General features: G+C 40.8%; 1 protein-coding gene across 2 annotated transcripts in view; it reads right to left on the bottom strand.

Annotated features, from left to right (window-relative positions):
• The window catches only part of GRAMD1B (GRAM domain containing 1B), a 134307-nt gene that overhangs the window by 103209 nt on the left and 14790 nt on the right, over positions 1 to 16308 (bottom strand). Inside the window, exon 1 of one of the 2 annotated variants that reach the window (XM_075774757.1) lies at positions 10629 to 10867. The exons of the other annotated variant lie outside the window; for it this stretch is intronic. The gene's annotated coding sequence lies outside the window, so the exon portion shown is untranslated. Of the gene's footprint in view, positions 1 to 10628; positions 10868 to 16308 lie in introns of those variants that run through there. 2 annotated transcript variants of the gene reach the window in all.

Here is a 16308-nt window from a genome sequence, read left to right as displayed (position 1 = left end):
CACATGCAAGAAGCACCAGAGAGCTAGAATCCAAATCCCACCCTAACAAGTGTTCAGCATGGCAGTAATTAGGCCTTGTAGCATTTGTGAGCAACTCAGCCAATACAGAAGCAACAAAAGTTAGACTCTCAGCTGAAAGCAGGGGTGAACACATACAGCTAAGCAGGGTAAGTGTTCTCCCAGGTTTACATGTACATATTCACCTGGATATTGCAGTGTAAACACCCTCTAAAAAAAAGCTTCCAAACATTTTGCTTAAGTAAGAACTTAACTCTTTCCCCTCTTCAGTTTAGCCACCAAAAGTTAGGCAAGTGGCTTAAGTCCCAGCACAACACTTGGAATTTGTACCACTTGTTGGTTTTAGGCTGAAACAGCCCCTTTCCTCCAATACTGAAAATCAGCACCCAGCAGACCATTCTGCAGAAAAGCACAATATCAGCATGAAGAAACTTCCACCAATAAAGAGTCCCTCTGATCAAGCAAGCACAGACCACAAAGTACAAGGTGTTACTAGTTGAAAAGAGGAAAAAAAAACCCAACTGTGTTTTAGTAAGAACTAGGTCAAGCCAAAACACAGCAGCAAGGTTTTGGTATTTGCTTCTATTCTGTGCCTGGACAAAACAAAAAAAACCTTCTAAACATGATTATAAAAAAGGAGCAAAGTTTTGTCAGAATACCCTACAGTGGAGTGATTGAGACTGCCACAAAATCAATCTTTTTTCTTCTCATTCAGTGAAGATGCAACCAATTACTTGTGCGAAAAGGACAGCTTTACCTAACCAGAACTCCTCCAGAAACTTAAAATTCAAACTCCTACATTACATGCTATGCCATTCCTGTAAGAAGGGGTTACGTAGATCTGCTTCCCACCTGGGCCTTTGTTTTAGCTCAGAAAGAAAAACAGTAAATGCTTTAGCAAGTACTGTACTGTCCTTTCTAGAATGCCCTGACTCCAATTAAAATGTGTATCTGGCTAAGCGCAGCGGTTCCCAGCTCATGACTTGCATGCTGTTCACATGACTGATACAGGAAATAGAGGAATCTAAAACTGAGTCTAAACAGAATAAATGATAGCGTTACCTGTAGATCATTATTTTGTACCATCAGCATGGTTGGAAGTGGAATAGTCTAAGTATTTCTGTTTTCTGTCTTATATTTAGGACAACTACAAACAATCCCGAAACAACTCTCATCTCCCTCATTTTTTCTTCATAGAATAGGAAGAGGCAGAACATTTTTGTCCTACAAAAATGCTGTGGAAAAAATGCCTGTTAGAAGATGATTTTCTTGAGTCTTACTCTGCACAAGCCCAAATGGAAGCCACCAACACTAGTTCTGAACTCTCAAGAGCCACTAAAATGATAGGACAGAAAAGGTTCTCTCCTATAATCCGTAAACTCTTTTTATAATAAGCACATATAGAAATTGCTTTATAAATACCATTCCTGTCCATCACCTCAACTATCCACACCTGCAGCAGCAAGCCTGATAGAGCCCATTCCTTCAATTAGACAAATGCCTGAGGACAACTGTCAGTTTTCTTCACAATGTCTGAAGGAGAGCTATTTGGAAAATACTTCATGGACAGCTGAAAAATGTCTCCTCCAGCTGGCTTTGCCATTCACACTTACAATCCTGCACTTGCTATTATGGAAATTAAGCCAGCCAAGTCCATTTCTTCCCCTCCAGCAGATATTCAACATAGCATATGATACAGACCCAAATCTCTCTCCGTTGATGTGTATTACATGCCATAAACATGTTTGATGCACGAAATATGTACAGACTATAAAATTCATACCCGTGTTTCTTGTTTGCATAACGGAGCACACATAAGACAGTATGCGTACCGTATCTGTAACATCAGTAGGTAGAGATGACAGTAAATGAGTATGGAAGAGTTCTACACATTGAGATCACAAAGCACTGTCACATGCAGTGTCACAGTGTACGTGCCACATTTGTGATGTATAAACAGAATGCACTGAATATGCCCTTAAGGCATAAGTTTTACCCAAGTATGCATGTACAGCTGTGAAACAACTGATAAATGCCTCCGCAATACGCTAAGGAATGTAGCAGATCTTGTATATCTTAGGAACAGTCATTACAGCTATTGCCCAAACATGACAGACACCACCCTCCTAGTTACATCTTCCCAGTAGCAGTCTGTTACTACATTTTCATTTGCTAAGCCTGGTGATGCCTTTGCTGCAACACACTAGGCTACACTGCTAATATAGGTTGTAAATAAGCTAAATATACACACACAACTTCAAGTGCCACAGAGTCTCTCACCAACCTCGTTCCAAACAGTTGCTGAGGATCATCAGTCTAATGGTCATCTTTTAATGAAATACCTTAGAAGCATCAGGTTATATCACAATTGCCAGAAGTCTGCTTCCCATATTTTCCCTCCAAATTACCATTATTATGCTCTTGTGAGACTCTTGGGGAAAGCAAGGTCAAACTCTGCAGAGGCACTCAATCAAGGTCAGAGTCAAGTGCTTTGGGGTAAGCTTACACTAACAATGCCCAGGCTGTGCTCTATCTATTTCATCTATCCCCAGAGCTACAAACACCAGTAATGACCATAAACCACAAGAAGTTTTCGTTCCTTTGTTTGCCTTTTAATATTAAAAGTAGCAACAGAAGCAAACAGGTGACACTACTTCAGCTGTTTGGGTGTTTAAGTAAATGTTGAACAATCATAATTCCTATTGTTATATACCAAGATTTTTACCCAGCAAGCATGTTAGATTTGAGTAGCACCAAGAGGATTTATCTGTGATCGCAAAGGGAAGGGTTTGCACCGCACATCACCTTTTCTACCCGGTAAATAGTCTGTCACCAAGTCTCACAGGATTGCAACCAGCATAATAGTCTTCTGTAAGCAAAACTATCTGAAAAGGCTTTATTTGTCCTTAAAGCCAGGGAGATGAGGTATGAGCTAGATCATTGCTGAGACAAGATATCAGGCTTCCTGGGATACAATCCTACTTTTCTCTTTTTTTTTTTTTTCCTTTAGACAAAGCCATTTCACATTTTGTCTCAATTTTCCTTGCAGATAAAATTGAGATTAAGATAGCTGCCTGCTGTGTTAGAACTGTGTAAGTTTAATTTAAGAAAGCACAAAAGTCACATGGTGATCTTCAAACGACAGTCAAAATGTACAGTCCAGGAGACTTAGCGGTTATATGAGCTACAGGAGCTGAAAATTCCACATTCCTGGTGACATCCTGCAACCAACAAGAAAAACTGCAGTACAAAACAAGCATCCATCTCAGTGGTGAATAGAAAAATTAGTTTCTATTTCTCCTTCCTGATCAAAGCTGAAGCATGCATTGGAATCCAACTGCTTGTGAACTAGAAAATCTGTTTTGCTGAAGATGAATAATTCATAACAATCTTACTGTCTCTTTTTTTCTTTATGAAGTTTGGGCAGGGAGTGCCACTACTATTTGCTGAGCTTTAACTTCCAGTTAACATCTCCATTATGTGTGATGCAAATTTCTACCACATGTAAACTGTAACTCACAAGTTGAGAGACAGGAAAATATTCTCAAATTAAGCTTAACACTGCCTACTTTAATAATGCACCCTCTGCTGCCTGTTTCTGCTTTTTGTTTACAGCTCCTACCAAATTTCATAATCACTGCCAGATGCTTACTATCATCTCCAGTCACAGGTGAATTTCAAAATGCAAGGACACAAATTTATGTTCAAAGTCCTTCTTAAACTGAGGGCCAATATGGCAGCAATGGAATACTACTGCATGCAATACTGTCTACACGAAGGGAAGAAAAACAGCCTAAAAAATCAAAATTAGCTACACATAACAGCACCAAAAGATACAAGCTACTTGGTACAGGGGCTACACACTTTCTCTTTCATCCAACTAAATGGGGCTTTTATATGTCACTTAATTAAATTTTAGGAAAGACAGCATCTTAAATTCACAAGTCTGTCTCACCATCCTAACTGTGATTTAAGCAGAGCCTGAGGTTTCTTGGATGCGTCATGAATTCCCACAGCCAGATGCATTTTACACTTGGTCTGGGCTACTATTCCTGCCTTCCGAAGCCCACAGCCCCCCAGATTCCCTGAAGACCAAGGATGGCAGAAGCCAAACAGCTCCCAGGGGACCTTTACCAACAGGACCCTGCTGCTCTCTGGTGGCTGAGAAGCTGCAGGCAGTTCAACAGCTAACTTGTACATACAGGCAGCAGCAGTTGAATCCTCAAATGGTTCCTTGCCTCTAAGATACTGTTAAATACAGGTACACAGGAATTACTTTTAACACAACCTTGCAAGTGTTTGAAATCATTAGCTGCCACTAAACATTGCCAGATGCTTTCACACCTAACAGCGTTACTCTTGTGAAGAGCCCATAAATTCATAAGCCATCACCAAAACCATCTCTTTAACCCCAAGAAATCTGTCAACCAGTTCATTGGACAATAGCAGAAAGCCTAGGGTGCAGCAGAGTCTTAAGACAAGGCAGACACATCACCCATAAGCCGCAGAATGTCTCTCTAATTAGAGCTGGGCACTCTAATTACATATCATTTGCATTCACTCCCTTTGGGAACTGCATTTGAGCTCCTCAGCACTAGAGTTGCTTCTTAAGCTAAAATATTTTTCTTCCAACATTCCAGTTGCTCATCTTATGTTCTTCCATATCAGAGGTCTCAATTTCATACAGAAACTAAGGATTTTCACATGGTTCTTACTTCAGAGTACAAGATGTTCTGAAGTTACGTCAGATGCACTTATAAAGGAAAAGTGGTTATGAGCAGGGACTAGCAGATCAAGGACCCAACGGGCATTGGAGGAGGAGATCCAGTCAGCCAAGTATCACAGCTCAGGCTGGGACCTTTGTTTTTCAAAAATAACCTGGTTCAGAGGGTTATTTCCAAGAAAATCTTCAGAAAAAAAGCCTCTTCCTGGGCAGACATTCTAGAGAAAAGCTGAAGGACCTAGTTGGGTGTAGCTAGGTTTTCCTAGTCAGGCATGCAAGACATGGTACATGGCATTCGCTGAAGAACAAATTAATCCCTGGTATAAGTCTTCAACTTTTATTTATACCAGGGATTGAAATTACACCAGGAAAGATTCAGTTCCAGATTTTATCTTCTTCCCTCACTACCTTTTAGGGGTAAAGTTGCTGCTCCTTTCATAGTGCTCCTAGGCAAGTAAGAAAAGATAAGTCTGTTGTAAAATGTGAGAACAATTACTACAACAAAGGCAAGCACATCAGGACTTCAGCCTTTAACTTCAGTATCTACTACAGACTAGCTAAATAATCCTTGGCTAATCACTTTAACTGAATCTTCCAAAAGTGTCTGCATCTCCCATTTTGCCCCATCTATTGGATTTAGAACTCAAGAGCTCCTTTCTCAGAGCAGACCACTCCTGGATGTTAAGATATTAACCGCTGCTAATGTTAGAAGTCTGTATAAAAAGTAGGAGTTATAGAGGACACAGGGAAGGTGTGTGGATGGATGCGTGGAAAGTGTCAAGAGACATTTCTTATTTCAACTATTTGTCTTCAAAAGTTTGTTCGGTTTTGTGATTTTGTTGTTTGTTTTTAATTTCTACATAAGGCTATGCAGTACATTTTAAACACTAAACTAATAATTTACAAGCAGAACACCATCTGTTCTCAGGGTTGAATTCCAGCTGTATAGTGAGGGGTGGGGGGAACAGCCAATTCTAACAAACAACATCACTACATTCAGATCAGAACTGGAAATCAAGCAGAGATGAAGTCTTTGAACCATGAATTTAAGTTTCCAAAGTTCTACCTCTTAAGTTACAAAATTATTCAGCCCAGACTCAGCATCTGAGTCAATAACTTCTGCAGGAATGAATACTTAGCTCCTCACAGGATCTCTTCATTACTTGTAAATATATCTGCCATTCATTCTTGCCTGCATGCAATTTTACTCCCACTTCCTCCCAACCAACCAGTATTAAATATGAGCAAACAATGACACTTATTAGATTTTTTTTTTTTAAATTGTTTTTCTGGGCCTCATTAGTTTGCCTAGGGCTAAACTGCACAATGACACCTTTATAAAGTTGGAATAAAAAAGCCCAGATTAAACGAAAAAGCCCCAGTAAGCGGAAGCTCAGTGAAGCATGAGATAAATGTCTTTAATACACTGGAATCTGGCAATTACCCCCTTTAGATGAATCAGTGTCCCTGATGTGAATAACATCTAGTAATTAAATCTAAGGCACAGAACGTAAGTGGATGATTTGGATCTAAAATAACCAACAGGCCTTATAATTAGCCATAGTTAAAAAGGTACCAATAACAGCAGGACAACTGCCAATTGCTCAATACAATTCCTGAAGAGTTCTCAGAGTAAAGCCTCTTATTTAAATACTAAGTGTGTACCAGGAAAGCAGCAAACCTCTCTCCCTCCATTTGGGACAGAGCCTGGGGATCTGTTCATCTTCCTTCTCTTCCACTACAACTTAATCTGCCTCCAAAGAGAACAATCAGAAGTTTCACCTCTGACCTAAGAGCTTGGACCTGTTGCATCTTTGCTCTTTACACAAAGATGTGAAATTGTCTCCAAAGTCACATCAGTGTGATTTTAAGATATCCCTTGGTTTAAGCATGTTGGAAAGCAGTTCATGAGCTTCAAGCATTTGCTTAGGCTATATAGAGTTACCATCAGAATCCCAGTGAAAGTTTGCAGATAGCAAAATAAGCTTTTATCTCCAGTACACCACAGGTAATTAATACTTCTACCAGCTTTTACCTAGTAAAACTAAGGCATGGGGGGAAGTGATTTGTCTGTACTCATATACTTTGTTTCTGCACACAGTTCAATAGGATTTCCAGATAATCTTAACTTTCACCAACTTTCAGTAAAATTTGTACTCCCATACTGAGCAGGTTTTTGGAATAATTGCTAATGCACCTTTTACAAGGTACTCGTGCTCAGTGGAATTAAGTGCTGTGAAGCCAGGTTATTCCATTTTTCTAAACTTAGACAGTCAGACAAATCAGGTATACAAATACCTACACAAAGAGTTGTATGCTCAAGACACAAAAACACACCTCCTAACAGCTCAGATGAAAGTGATGTGCCCACTTCGTCTAAAATACAGAGAGCACTTAATAATGAGGCAGAAGCCCAGACAGATGGATGAGCAGGCTGAGTTTCTCCCCCTCAAGAAGTGAAGATTCAACAGCATCTGCTGAAGACACCCAGAAGGTTTCTGTCACACAAATAAAAATAATCATCATCTGTCAGTCTCAAATCATTTAAGCAAACTCACATGCATTAAGAATAGAGATTCTCAGCTCTAGGAAAACCAGTCCTTCTCCAGAGGAGCTGCAACAAACTTGTGAACATAAAAGTCAGCACCACCCTGGGATTAGGGAATCTACATCTCATGTCACCACTGGCTGGTGTTTCCCACATAAAAATTGAGGCAACTGCAGGAATTAGATGTTTACTGAAGTGAGCATGGTAGGAACACACTATCTCAGGAGGTGCTTAGACAAGCCATTTTCTCAAGTGAACCTACACCAAAAAATTAAGAACAGAGGAAAAAACACAAATTATTTTGGAAGGACTTTTTTTAAAAAAAACACTCTTTTAGGAAGGGAATCAAGAGAAAGGGAAAACAAATTAGAGCACAACCTTGCAGTGTTCCCTCTCAGCCTGGAACTTCCTGGGGCTTTCCAGGCCTCTTCACAACTGGAGCAGCGCAGGCCCCATTTCAGGTAGAGATGTTCTTAACTGTGACAGCAGTGGAAATATAACACTAATCTGTCTCATTTACTGTGCAGAATTTGGATGCCACAAAGTTAAGTTTGTTGGTCAAGTGTGATGCCAATACAAATTACAAGATGACTGTGGAGGTCCAACAGTGACTGCAGCAGAGGGATCAGCACAAAAACTACCAGCAAAATGTGTCAGTGTCTCTTGCTGCACTCCAGGAAAGATGCAGTCATTTCCTCTTAAAGTTACACGCAAGTGCTCATCTCAGATTTTGCAAAGTTATCAAGTAGAACAGTTCAAGGGATCAGAAATAACACATTTCAAACAAACATGAACTATTAAGACCAAATACAAAATTTAAGCAGTTACCCAGCCCTCTAGGAATCAGCTGACAATTGCATTTTGTTTTTAACACTGTGAAGAGTAAGTCAGCTGTCTACCCAATATATAGAAAACATAAGCACAATATGAATTATTCATTCAGTGTTGCTTATGTACTTTACAAACCAGAAATTATTTAGGAACATTGAACATACATCTGTTAAAAGAGAACTCCCTCATTAGGGGCCAACAGGAACCACTGAAAGCATACGTTTTAAGCATAACTCTGTCTCTACTAACACTATATCCTCTGTCAATTCTTCACCATAGGTCTCTATACAAAGTAGAAAGTGATACTTAACCCCTCATGTAAATAACTTCAGGGATCCAGAACAAAACTAAACCCAAGTTAGATGTAGTAGAAATTATACCAGATCCATTATTTCACTCAAATAGGCAACTGATGAGCTAAAAGATGTGAAGATCAATTTAAGCAACAACCAAAGGCTCGTATGAACTGACATTCTTGAGATCCCATCACACTTCTCTGCCCCGTTCCACATGTCTCGAGAACTACTCCCCATTTAACTTATTTTTGAGGATAACAGAGCATCTAACATTCATATAAACACAGTGCTACTGCAGACTAGTATTTACAGTATGCGCAATGATTTCTAAGTCATTTCACCTGCATATCCCCTGGTAAGAATCACTGTTTTACAAAATTGACCTACATAACATTGAAATCCTTTTTCTGAACAGCACTTTGACACTCCAATTCCACTAGCCAACTCTTCCACATTTATTGCAGTTTCCTCCACAAATACATCAAGGAAGCTGCTATTGTTCTGCACAGCCTCACGTGAAAAAACATAAGCTACAATCAACAAGCCTGTTTAGTAGTAACTATTGCACATCCGCTACTCACACTTTCCTCCTTTCTGGTAGCTAATACATTTGAACTGAAATTGCCTACGTTTAAACAGTGAAATGCTCAGTAGAGGATACATTTGAGAGAGCAAGTATGAAATGCACATGGTAGCACAGCACTTACGGGGTTAAACAAACAGCAGAGAGCACAGGCAGTCTTCTGTGGCTATCTTCATCAGGGAAACCTCTAAAACACAGCACTGGATTCATTTCCTCACCTTTGGGAGCTGCGGTGGTCTTGGAGGGAGGACACACTCTGTATGGATTTGTATGTGGACAGAAAAGAGGGAGGGGGGACATGGAGTAGGGAGGATCACCGGATCATAGGAAATCCTGCTGACACTAAAGTATGAGAATCAGGCAGGATCTTCCACAGCTCTCTTCCCCTCCCTTCCCACCACTATCCTAAGAGCAGTTTCAAAGCCAGAAGCAGCAAACAAGACTATGTCTAACTAACTTCACATTTATAACACTGGCCCTAATCTGTCTGAAACAGCAGTAAACGAACAGCTTGCTCTGGCATTTCAGCAAGCACAGAAAGCAACTGCAGGCAGCAACTGCTACTACAGCAGCTGCCACAAGGACCAGAAGGAAACTGAGTGGCTGTCAGATGGGTCTCAGGTCTGCAAACACACACTGATGATGACATTCTGTCCCTCAAATGGTGCTTCCTATAAGAAGCAATTTTTCTGCAGCACTTTTTGGGACAGAAGGCAACAAGAGATGTGAAGGAAGATTGTCTACCATAGAGAACAAAGATACAACTTTTCAGAAGTGACTAGTAATTCCACACATGCTTTTTCACCCTACAAAGGGTCAGTCTGATTGAATGTGTAAAAACTGGGATATACCTGAAAGGGTTTCTCCCCCCACCCCAAGAATTAGCAGTTGGACTGCAGCAGGAATCTGGCTTATACACAAATTTCTTCACACTCAGGTGCTGCTTATAAAAATACACACAAAACACAGGAGCAAGAAGTGAACTGAAGTTCACAAGGTGAACCAACAACTGTCAGTAGTTTAAGTAGCAAAGATGCACACAAATCTTAAACTGATCCCTTACTAGGACATACTCCCTGTTACGCACTTTCAACTCAAGAAAAGGCAAGTGACAAAAATACAGAGAGCTATAGTTTTCTAACAGAAGACTCAAGGCCCATGTTTTCCAAGGTTCACATCATTTTTCTTCAGGCATTTCTTTAATGCAATAGGTGATAATACACCTCCAGACACTCACAGCACTTCATCTCACAAAACTTACCACAGTCTCCCCTCTATTTATGAGTCATTAACAGAGCCTTCCCATCTTCCTCTCAGTTGCCACCACTGAAATACAATTCCAAGTCACTGAACTGACATACATATCCAGGGCTAAGTTTCTTAGGAGAGCTTTTGGCACTTTTTCCTTCTCTACGATTCTTCAAAGGATCCTTCAAGATTAAAGTCACAGGATGTGACCCAGAAATCACTGCAAGCAACAAAACCTCTCATCAACTTGATCAGACCAAGTAAAACATCTCTAGAAGTGCAGCAGAATGCAAGCATATGAAGGACATGCCTATGCTTGATTATTTGTCTTAAGTGACACAAATAAGAGATCAGTAGTTAAACATACAGCATCTTTCTCACCTCCAGTCAGTTCAAATTGAAGTTCAAGTAGGTGGCTGGGGAACAGGAGTGTTGTAGGAGATGTTTCAGATAGCTTAAGATCTGCATTCATGTTTTCCCCGAAAAATGTCTAGTATCTTTTTCTAACCAGACAGTCTAGATTTTTTTTTCTATCAACCCCACCATATGCAGAGCCCCAGATCAGACTCTGCTATTTCAACTACAGTCATTTCCTGATCTCTACTCTGCTTCCACTACAAATGAGCTCAGCTTCCTGATTCTCCTGAAATTATACAATGCTGTTGGTGTTGGCCTTTGCATAATTTATATTTTACTTCCTTCCTCCCCCAAATATCAGGAGTTTAAAGGAAAAACTAGTTTTTCCTCTGGATATACAATCAGTTTATTTTTAAATAATTCATTTTTAATATATTATTTTACAACTTTAAATATTAAAAAACAAAAGCTTATGGATTTACAGGACTTACTATCTTTCTAGAAGATTTGCTGACATTGAATGAAGTTACATTACACCATTCATTCCTTATCTGAAACATCCTTACAGCTGTACACAGCACAACAAAAGTTTAACTGCTCAAATTTCCTTTTTGAATTGTAACTTTCAGAGTTTGAGCTTTAAGTCAGGCAGTCCCTCAGGCTTTTTCTGCCATAGTTAACATAAGCTGAAATAACCAATAGGGCAGTGAACACTGCCATCATGTGTGTCATGAGCACACAATCATACATGGGGCTTACCAAGAACCAGTTCTTACTTGCTTAAGATATCATGGGCCTTCCCTCCTCAGATGTTGCCATGGAAACCTCAAATTACGTCTGTAGGGGAACAGAAAAAAGGTTTCCTAAGGTATGGATGAAATAGCTCCATGGAAACAAGCCCTGACTGCCAGAGGAGATGGAGGGAGCTTGTGTGGGAAGACAGCAAGATGATCATCATCTAAGTATGTAAATCAAGAGCCATGCAAACCAGGCAAGCTGTCATTCAAGTACCTTCCTACTTCATGACTAGCATCAAGACCTAATGGCATAAGAACTCCTGGCACCCTTGAGATCAGGTGTGGGCCCATGATTCCCATGCCCACAGGCACTGGAGATGTACAAATATTTGTCTATACAGTTATAATACACCATACCACTACTAAACCTAGGAGCCAGTCCAGTGCAACCTGGCATAATTAAATACGATCCAAGCTAAGAAAGGTTAGGAGGTGCGTAAATTCACACACACTCCCCAGCTATTCTCTACCTTACAAGTCTGCAAGGGTGCTCTGAAAGAAAAATATGGAGAGATTTCTGGTAAATTTTCATCCCACTTGTCTACAAATATCATCAGATCAGCCTCTTTGGAAAAAGATGGTGTTTATTCTTTGAGGCAATGTTGGAAGTGCAGACTCTGGAACAGGCACCATCTAATCATAGAATGGTTTGGGTTGGAAGGGACCTTAAAGATCATCTAGTTCCACCCCCCTGCTGCAGGCAGGGACACCCTCCACTAGACCACATTGCCCAAAGCCTCATCCAGCCTGGCCTTGAACACTGCCAGGGATGGGGCCTCCACAACCTCTCTGGGCAACCTGTGCCAGTGCCTCACCACTCTAATAGTAAAGAATTTCTTCCTAACATCTAATTTAAATCACCCTTCCTTCAGCTTAAACCCATTACCCCTTGTCCTGTCACTACACTCCCTGATGAACAGTCCCCTGACCAGCTTTCCTGTAGGCCCCTTCAGGTACTGGCAGGCCCCAATTAGATCTCCCCAGAGCCTGCTTTTCTCCAGGCTGAACAATCCCAACTCAGCCTGTCCTCACAGGAGAGGTGCTCCAGCCCTCCGATCAGCTTCGTGGCCTCCTCTGGACTCACTCCAACAGCTCCACATCTCTCCTGTACTGGGGCCCCCAGAGCTGGACACAGTACTCCAGGTGGGGTCTCACAAGAGTGGAGTAGAGGGGCAGGATCCCCTCCCTTGACCTGCTGGTCACACCTCTTTGGATGCAGCCCAGGACAGGGTTGGCTTTCTGGGCTGCAAGCACACACTGCTGGCTCATGTTGAGCTTCTCATCAATCAACACCCCCAAGCCCTCCTCCTCGGGGCTGCTTTCAATCCATTCCTTGCCCAGCCTATAGTCATGCTTGGGATTGCGCCAACCCATGTGCAGGACCTTGCACTTGGCCTTGTTGAACTTCATGCGGTTCACCTGGGCCCACCTCTCCAGCCTGTCAAGGTTCCTCTGGATGGCATCCCTTCCCTCCAGTGTGTCGACCACACCACACAGCTTGGTGTTGTCAGCAAACTTGCTGAGGGTGCACTCAATCCCACTGTCCATGTTGCTGACAAAGATGCTGAACAGTGCTGGTCCCAGTACCGACCCCTGACGAACACCACTCGTCACCCTTCTCCACTTGGACATTGAGCTGTTGACCACAACTCTTGAGTGCGACCATCCAGCCAATTCCTTATCCTTAATGCAAGAAACCTTCTGGAAATTACCATTTTCTTCACAAGACAGAAGACTAAACCATAGCAATACACATTATTGTTGGATTGTGCTCTAGTCACTAAGGTTAAGAGTCAGCTACCCTAAACATCTGTGACTGATACCGTTACCCTGAGCTCCCTCTACAATACTCAGAGCTAAACATATGCTGTTATCTCATGGTGAAATAAGCATTTAAATAAATCAGAAGTCTGTAACAAATGAGTCAAGTCTGATCCTTAATCAGCACATACTAGGTCACTAACCTCAAATTACTTAATGCTGTTTATTTGAAACTATCTGAGCATCTGGTTATCTGCACCTCCATTCCCTGGCTGCAAAACAGGAACAGTATCTCAGCCAATACCCAATTCATTCATTAAACATTGATAAGGGTAAGTAAAGCATAAGAAACATTCAAACAGATATAGTAGTGTCACAAATTCTTCCAGGAAAAAAAAGCTTTTCCAGCATCTGCCTGCTTTGTCACCAATTTGAGAAGAAACTTTTTGTGCAGAGCTACAAAAGGTACAGAGTTTGAGATACAGAGTTACAGTCTCAGCCTTTTTCTCATTTTTTTCCATTCTATGCTTCCCTTTTCCCTTCTCTCAGATTATATTTACATGAAAAGAACTTTGTATTCAAACACTGTTTTGGAAACTCACATTCATACTATCCAGCTGTAGTTCACAACCCTGAACTCGTGAAATATTGTGAAACCACACGCAATCACAGCTCACGGCCAGACAGGCCGCACACACAGCACTCACAGAAGCTATTCCTATTTTTCATGAAGTTAATATGAGACAAGAGTTGTCTCCAAGACCAGAATTCCAAGGCACACAATATCCTGCCCTGCCCTCAGCTCTCCAAATCCTGCTACTTCATATTTTTACAACCTCACACCACAACTCTCAAACTTCTTCCTGCCCTGCTTGATTTCATTCCCTCCTCCATTGCTTGCCAAAATCTAACTCGCATAACACTCGCCTTATAAAACTCCCCTCTCTTCAAGGCTCAGGAATAGCTTTACTTGTCTATCTTTCAGCAAATCCAGTGTTTTAAACCATCCCTCCATCCCTTATTTACAGCTCCAGGCTGCTATTTACAGCAAGAAAATTCTGCTTTCTCCACTGCAGAATATTAAATCAAGCCTATGGGGAAAAAAAAAGGACAAACTCACAAGGCAAATTTCAGTTCACTGAAACAGAGCCATCAAAACTCCAGCATTACATGAACTGGCTCTCTTTGGAGCTCAGAACTGGTTTTCACCATATGCCCATGAAGAGAATCAAAGCTGAGCTTTGGGCGAAAGACTAGCATTTTTACAGCAAGAACCAGACACAAAGCTAGTTTACAATCCGAAATCATTCTTTTCTGGAGCCTCATTCAGACAGACAATTTTACTAAAGAGTTGGTGAAATGAACGGGAACAAATACATAAGTCAAGAAAATAAATTTTAAGTAAACACCTTCCAAATAAAACTATGCTGTGTACAGCTTCAATAGACACCTGTACTCCTAATAACCACTCTTTCACATCTCAACAGCACAAACAAGTCTTGCTTATCTTGGACTGCCAATCATATGGCTACACGGATTGTATAAATAGGCATAAGAAATCTCAGTGTTGTACAGACTGAAGCCGAAAAACATTCTCAGTTCTTGGGCTATTGTGCTTTTCTCCTTACCACAATTAACAAAAGTTATAGAAAATGTTTCTGTGAGTTCTAAGTTGCAAGCATCTTCCAAATTCTTCTCTTGTCAGAGCTGGTTTTTTCCAGCACAAGCAGCAGTTCTTCTACAAAGCCTAAGTCAGAAACACTAGTGTTGTCCCAAAACTGGGGCTTCATTTACCCGGTGTGTGATATGCCAATACACACACAGAGCAGAGGTATTTTATTGCATATTTGCACGGATATGGGTGTCTAACCCAAGACAGCACCCCAAAGCTCCTCCAAATCTGTGGTTAATTATACATAAAACAATAACACATTCATTGTTCTAATACTATGCATTGTTATTCTATTAAATGATTAGTTTAGATTTCTTCATCTAGCATGCAAACTAGAACACATGCTCAGCTCTTTTCTCTGCCTTTATCTTTTGCGTAGGTGGTATAATCGGGGCAGGCAGTCCATGGGTCAGTGGTGGCAATTCCCCTTGCCAGAATTACCTTTCCCCTTGTTTCCCAGGACTTTTGGCCAAGTCCAAACAGTTCTTCATGCTTTACTGACTGAACTAGTAATATATCGGTTAAGCTTCTGATTTTAACAATCACAACCTATTTAAACATATATTATTTAGATATTTCTTGTCTGGCTTTAGACCAGCAGGGGTAGGGCTACGCAATAGACTTTTGCAGCAGCATGACAACTTGATTCCCATCACATTTTACACTTGGTTTTACTGTAACACTAGGAAAACAAATTAACAAATTGCATCTGTTTTCCTAACAGTTTTCTTTCCAGCAGGACACTGAGGTGCATCAAAATACTAGACCTGACATTTTACACCTAGACCAAATGCATATCCAGTCACAACAAGAGCTTCTGCCTCACACAAAACATTTCTGGTGGGGAAGCAGGACAGCAGAAAAGCCAGGAAAAAAGTGAGAACATGGTATAAACAGCCTGCCTGAAATCCAGGTGTATGACAGGAACTTAGCAGAACAGGAAGAACGAGGTAACTTTTTTGCCTGGTTTTTCAAAGATAAAGTGGGAAGATTAGGTTCTAGCTAAATTAAGGTTTTGGAGCATGACTTACAGGGTCAGAAAGTGTTGAACAGATAAAAATGCTACAGTTGGGGCTGCAGCAACGGTCAAGTCTTCACAGGTTGATTCTTTCCAGTGCCTATCAAGACTACAATTTCTGAGTTTTGCCTTTACAGCAGCCTTTTTATTTTTTTATCAGGGAAGACTAAGAATACTCACACACATTTGTCAATTTATATAGTTTTCATGCATATGTTTGCAATAAGACTTGGGCCTGACTTCATGGAATACAAGCTTCCCTTCAGTTCCAAACAAACTTCATACAAGACTGCTTGTTTTCTTTGGATCACAAATTAAATGGTTTTCTTCTATGGAAATGCTTTGCTTCTCTCAAAGAAAAGATGTATATAAAATAATCACCAAGATACCAGCAAGAGAACAAGACAGATACATACCTGCAGAAAAAACCCACACAGACTACATGGGTTATTTCAC

Source organism: Balearica regulorum, chromosome 23 (genome assembly GCF_011004875.1).
Source record: "Balearica regulorum gibbericeps isolate bBalReg1 chromosome 23, bBalReg1.pri, whole genome shotgun sequence".
Classification (NCBI taxonomy): Eukaryota; Metazoa; Chordata; class Aves; order Gruiformes; family Gruidae; genus Balearica; species Balearica regulorum.
Note: the sequence above shows the minus strand (reverse complement) of the source record. Positions and strands in the feature narration are given on the sequence as shown.